The sequence below is a fragment of the Vicia villosa genome, linkage group LG4 (genome assembly GCF_029867415.1).
Source record: "Vicia villosa cultivar HV-30 ecotype Madison, WI linkage group LG4, Vvil1.0, whole genome shotgun sequence".
Lineage (NCBI taxonomy): Eukaryota > Viridiplantae > Streptophyta > Magnoliopsida > Fabales > Fabaceae > Vicia > Vicia villosa.
Window position 1 is genome coordinate 115,024,118 of NC_081183.1, and position 7,015 is coordinate 115,031,132.

The following is a 7,015-nucleotide window of genomic DNA, read 5'->3' on the forward strand; positions in this document are numbered from 1 at the left end:
AACAACCATCTTCATCTATCCTAATTTTGCTAACTAATGGTCTAGTCTTGTAATAAGCAGGGAAGAATTTATTCAGAGATGGGATATTTTCACCTGGTAATGGACCCATAAAAGCGAGAGATTTTCCAGAAAGTTCAAAGGGAATGATTACCTGGGAAGCGTAAATAGCGCGTATTTCTTCGGTGTTAGGGTTTTGAACGTGCTCTTGTTCCCCAGACCGTATTGTTGATTGGAGCTTCAGAGCAGGTTGAAGAACATTTGAAGATGAAGCCATAGAGAAATTTCTGATTAAGAAAGCAAGATTTTGAAGAAATTGAAGATGTTTGGTTTTCTTTGAAGAAGATGAAGAAATAGGAATGAAAGGTTGTGTAGAAGTATAAGACCAAGTATTTAAAGGTTTAACGGAAACCCTTTTTAAATCTTTTGGGCAAAATCCAAAGAACACGTGGCGGCTGGTGATTTAATCCAACGGCGGTCGAATAAGAGATAGCTTCACTCCTAGTATGTAGGAGTAATGATCAAGAAGTAAGGTTAAAACGTGGGAATGTGAGTTATGAGAAGACATCTTTGAAAATGACAAGACGTTTCGGAAACAGGGTCATCAATGATTATGACGTTAGTCAGCAGTCTTGGAACTCTCAAAGATCAATAAAGAACGAAATCTTATAACGACAAGAAACGCCTATTTCTGTTGACTCTCGAAACAGGCATTTATTGGGGGCAATTTGTTAGCTGAAGATTTCGTTTTGAAGTATTTATCCTTCGAAGAGGTAGAAAATCGAAGGAAAGATGGTTACTGATGGCCATCCCTTAAAGATAAAAGAATGACTACTGATGGTCATGCTTCGAGAGTAAATATTTCTAAGTTCACTATGAAGATAATGAATACTGAAAGCTAGTGAAAAGTATGTGTCTTCGGGGACTTAGACGAATTTGTAAATATATTCAAGTATTACTACTTAGCGTGTTTTTTCGTAGTGTTTGTTTAATACACTGCCACGCGTCGAAGACGGACTCAGGCGGGAAGATTTGAAATTCGAAGACGGTTTCGTAACTGTCCAATAACAGATGGCTCCGTTGGAAGTTCTGATGAGAAACGTGGCAGCAGATTAGTATAGGACCGTTAAGGTCGAAACTAGTATAAATAGGAGTCTTAATGTTAGGATTCCGTGTGTTCATTTTGTACAAATCACTCACATATTTACTCAAGTATCAAGCGTTAAGAGAAAGAGTTCGCTGAGAAAATGTACGTATGACACCACCATTTTAATACATGTGTATTATCCTTTGCTTTTAAATATCTTTCAGAATTACTGCATTTCGTTTACTTCTTGTCATTTACATTTCTGTATCTTTACTTTAACGTCATTTACTTTCGAATTACTTTCATGCTATTTACTTTCAAAGTCTTTTACATTTCTGCAGTTTAAGATTCTTTACGTTTCAATTGTCCTTTTAATTTTTTTTCTATGTTATGTTACTTATCTTTTCGTTGAAGTCACATTTATATGTAACAAAGTGATTGTCAAGACTATTTGTTCTGTTAATCGAACAACGCTTATTAAAGAAGACAAATAATGAATATGGTTCGAATAAACATTGATGACAATCTTCTTGACTATGTGTCCTAGGATCAATCTAGTCGATCCTGCAAGTAACCAAATCATATTTATTATAGTTTGGAAGACTAGCGGTTGTTTACCGGAAATCACCGTAAACAGCTGCTGACGGGGCGTCTGAGTGAATTGAAGTTTGAAAATTTGTATGATGGTACTTTGAGATATATGGATGTGTATGAAATCCATTTGAGCTCTCAAAAACTTGTTGCTCCTGTAAAAACAAGAAAAAACCCTGATTAGGGACTGTTTGTGTAGGAGACAGTTAAGCGTACCTGATTTTTGTGCAGTGTTGAGTCTCTGCTAATCGCGTGATATTCAGAAGACTTCTAGAACAAAAATCTTGGAATTTTGAATTGCAAAAGATTGATTTGATTGATGGTACAAATCACTGAGAATTGTACTGCCAGCAGTTTGGCTGTCAACTGACTGTTACCAGTACAGTCTGAGTTTCCTGATTCTGCGCCTGCAAAAAGATTTAACTCTGTACCAATTGTGTGAGTACTATTTATCTGTAAATAAATAAATAGCATGTGTGAAGTAATAAACAGTATTTGGCGTTTGCGTAAGAATAAATTCAACTGCAAGCCAAATTACTGTATAAGAAAAATTCTAAAAACTAAGTGTTTCATATGTCAGGATATTTGTTGAAATAAAAATCCATGATTATATGAGACTCTTAATTTTCAGATTGGAGTTTTCTTGAAAAAAGATGTGGGCAAATTTTGGGGTATAACAACCTCCTTCCCCAGCAATTCACTGCGCAGCCAAACCCTAACCTTCCTTCCTCGCGGCCGCCTCCTCCAAACAACAAACCCTAATTCCCAATCTCTCACCCAGGCCCATGGATTGAATCATAACAGCAAAACAAAATCTTAATCAAAACCGAATCAAAACTGAATCAAAATGGAACAATAATTTCATTAATTCAGAATGATATGACAATCAATTTACAGAATCAATTACAAATGAATCAAAACCTAATTCCAATCTAACAATCTAATCTTTCTAAAATAAAAACTAAACCTAATCTATAAAAGAAAAAAGAAGAAAACAGAAAAGGGGATTTTTGGCTGGAGAGGACCATAGCGCCGCCGCGAGCTCGAACATTGCCTTCACCTTCGATTAAACCTGCAAACACACGCGGAGAGAGAGATTAGCGAGGGAGATTTAAACGATCCAGAAACTCAAGAAATTAAGGTAAGATCTCATAACGCTTAGCTTAGGTTTTGTTTGGTTGCATGTTGATGTGCTTTGTTTTTATCTGGAAATTTAGGGGTTAGGGTTCTTCGAATTCAAGGTTAGGGTTCTTAGATTGCTAGGGTTCTTGTTTTTTATCTGGGTTTCTGGGTTTGAATCCGTTGAAGGTTTGAAGTTTCCGGTTGAATATCAACCGGAAAACTGGGTTCTCGCGGTGGCTCTTAGGGTGGTTCACGGTGGGTTTTGGGGTTACGCTGGTTTTTTCGTTCTGGGCTCATACGTTTGGTTGAAGAGAGCGACGAGAGAAGAGTTGAGGGGACGGAGAGAGTGAATAGAGAGAGGAAGAGGAAAGAAAATGAAATTGTCTTTGCTGAGATCAAGACTAATCCCTTAGTACCGATCTAGTGCGTATGCATAGCCATACACCCTCAAAGTTTGACCATTCAACCACCACCAACTCAGATCTAACGCCCAAGGCTTGTTCCCTATACCATGAGTCTTCAAACCAACCACACTCAATTAAAATCCTAATAAACTAAATAATTTTGATTATTTATTTATTTTGTTTTAATTAAAATACCTTTTAATATATATTAATTGTGTGATAATTATTTTTTATAAATAAATTATTATGTGATATTTATATTAAAATGTCAATTTGTTGTTCGTGCCGATTAAATCGATTAATCGCTATGGTCAACAATGATTTTAATTAAAATACTCTTTAATTAAAATACAAATCAAATTATATTCGATTAAATGGTTGCAATCATCTTATTGATTGTGATGATTAATCTTGCCTGGCTCTAAACTCAATTTGTTATTATTTGTAATCGTATTAACCGATTATGAGGGGTAACAATGCAAAATAAAATTTATAAAATAATAATAAAACACATTAATTCATTATTAGTGATAATCGAATCAATCGATTTGAATTGGTAATGGTGCAAAACCCCTAATCTTTTGACTATGGTGATCAAACCTATTGATCATTGCGGTTAATTGTGCCAAATCAGGGTTGTACGCCCAGAACTCCAAAACACTTTCCAAACATCTTTCAAACTTCAATTTCAAAATACGGATTTTTATCCTCATTCAATACAATTTCAAATACATTCAATTCTAACTCAAAGGGCGTACAACCCGTCCCCCGAACTACGTTGACTCTGATTCTCCATAAGGAGATACGTAGGCACTTGGCAACAAGGCGAGTCCCCTTCCCTAAAATCTCAATTTTCCCCTTATTCAATTCTTCAGTTATAAAACCTTAACTTTTAGCCATAAAACTTGACCCTTAGATTCAAAGCCAATAGGAAAGGGTTGAGGGTGCCTAACACCTTCCCTCGACCTGAATATAGTATCTTACCCTGATCTCTATACTGCGTAGGGTTTCCTATTCGCCCTTCAGAATAGGTGGCGACTCTCTAAGTATAATTTTTAGGCAGGTTGCTACAGCTGGCGACTCTGCTGGGGATAACTATTTCGGTGAATTACTATGCTCCTATAGGTTTTAGGTTTTGGCGGGGTTTAGGTTTGGCAAGTTTTTAGGGTTTGGCAAACTTGCCATTTTTTAGGGTTTGGCAAACTAGCCATTTTTAGGGTTTGGGGAAGGTTCATCTTTTCAATGAATATTAATTTATTTGTTTTTTTGTTTTTTTCTGGTTTTTCTTAAATGTTTATTTGTCTGCCTTGGAATATCTGTTATATTTTTATATACACTGCTGGCATTATGTAATGTTAAAACCCTAAGTGTGGGAGTTAACTTTGAGACCAAAAGGGGACATGAATCGCCTTACGAGTCTCACTGATAACTCCACTCGGAGTGGGTTAGGTATTCGGAAAGGTCCGAAACGAAGCTTGACTTTGTGGAGGGCTGGACTGGATACTTAGCTGATCTCTCCGGGAACCTACCCCAAAAATTCGAACCTCATGGATAAAATGAGTTGTTCCAAAATCCGAAGAGACGAAAAAGTCTCGAAAGCTACGAACGACCCCATGAGACCTTCTAGAACCCCCTATTAAAAGGTTGGCTCCCAAGAGCCGCTACGTCGGACCTATGAACCTATGTGATTATGTGCTATATGTATATATATATATATATATGTGTTGATCTTTTTTTTATTATTTCTTTTTCCATTCATCATACATCATGGGCATTCTTGCATCATATTTTATTCAAAAAAAAAGGAAAAAAAGGATAGCATACATATCATGCATGGCATACACATCATCTTCATGACATTAAGAGAAGATTTCTCTTCTATCTCCAGAGCAAGGAATCATTGGGAGGGATAATCTAACATCCCGCCCATATTATCAAACAAGGTTTCAGCAGAAGAAGTCAATGGATCAACTTGAACAGAATCAAGCCGCCCTTCGTGAGGAAGTGGATCAACTAAAGGTTAGCGTGGAAGAGGTTAAAGGAGGTATGGCTCAGATGCTAGAATTCATGAAGGCCCTCCTAGACAAACAAGACAAAGCAAAAGAGGTTCAGTCTGGGGATACCCTGGTTCAGGATAAGATCCCTAATGACGAAAACCCGCTGCTAGGGTTTGTTTCAGGCTTTGGCCCAGCTAAGGACAAATCTCAGGCCCGATCTGTCAGGAGAGCTATCCAATTCCAAGAGAAAGGAGAAGCCTCCCAAGAAGGATTTGTCCCCACTCCACAAACAAAAGGGACAACCCGCACAGTGCGCATTCCTGCTAGCAATGTCCCTAAGGACGATGATTACCTGGATCTACAATACGGAGTGCAAGAGGTGGACAACTCAGACCAAGTACCTCAGACACAACAGTCTATTCCTAACTCTAGGGAAGACTCCGAGGGTAGTGAACAAATCAAGGCGCTAGAAGAGAGACTAAAAGTGGTAGAAGGATACGATGTCTTTGACGTGAATACCTTCGAAATGAGTTTGGTCTCAGACTTGACTATCCCACACAAATTCAAGATTCCCGACTTCGAGAAATACAAAGGGCTCACGTGCCCGAGGAATCACTTGCGCATGTATGTGCGAAAAATGGCTGCTTATGCTCACGATCAAAAACTGATGATACACTTCTTTCAAGAAAGTTTAAGCGGAGCATCTATTGACTGGTATATGCAACTGGAGAAATCCTATATCAGAAGCTGGAATGATCTAGCTAACACATTTTTGAAGCAATACAAGTACAACTTGGACATGGCACCCAATCGGATGCAATTACAAAACATGTCACAGAAGAAGGATGAATCATTCAAGGAGTATGCCCAAAGGTGGAGGGAAATGGCTTCTCGAGTCCAACCTCCCCTAATGGAAAAAGAACTGGTGGACATATTTATGAGCACCTTGCAAGGATCATACTACGACAAGATGGTCGGAAGCATATCTTCAGGGTTCTCGGACCTGGTAGTCATTGGTGAGAGAATTGAAAATGGAATCAAGAATGGGAAGATACAAGGGGCACCCTCAGGTTCCTACCCTCCAAAGAAGTCATATGACGCAAAGAAGGAATCCAACACTGTGGGGGCAATCATGGGTAATCAGACCCCAGTATCACAGCAAAGGGATCAGCAAAAGCACCAGGGTGGCCAACGCACCTGGAGGTCCAAGCCAAAACGATCATTCACCCCGTTGTACATGCCATTGTCTCAAGCTTTGCAACGTCTGCTCAGTCAGAACTTGGTAACTCTGCTACCTCCATACTCAGCTCCAGCTAACCCCGCTCCCGGGTACAAGCATCATGCTAGGTGCGCTTATCATTCAGATAGTCCTGGTCATGATACAGAGGATTGTGGTCCATTGAAGCACAAGATCCAAGATTTGATTGAAGAAGGGCTCATTGAGTTCGAAGATCCTAGCAAGTCTAGCACCATAGGTGGCTAGAAGGAGGATTTCTTAGATCATTAGTTTTGTTTCCATTTGCAATTTCTTTCCGTTCGTTTAAACATTAGTCTTATGACATATGCTATGTACTTTTCAAAAAAATCATTAATGCATTGCTTACGTTTGTCTTGATTCATTCCTAGTGTTCTCGCTATATTTAAAACTGTGTTTTTACTCGGTTTTCTTCTTTGTGATATTCAATTCTCGATTAAAGTTGTACACCTTTTGAGGGAGAATGACGAAAACGATACCACAATTTCATACACTACGCTTTCGAACAGACCGTGTTGACGATGTACAGGCATTGTTTCAATTCCTAAATAACGGAGATATA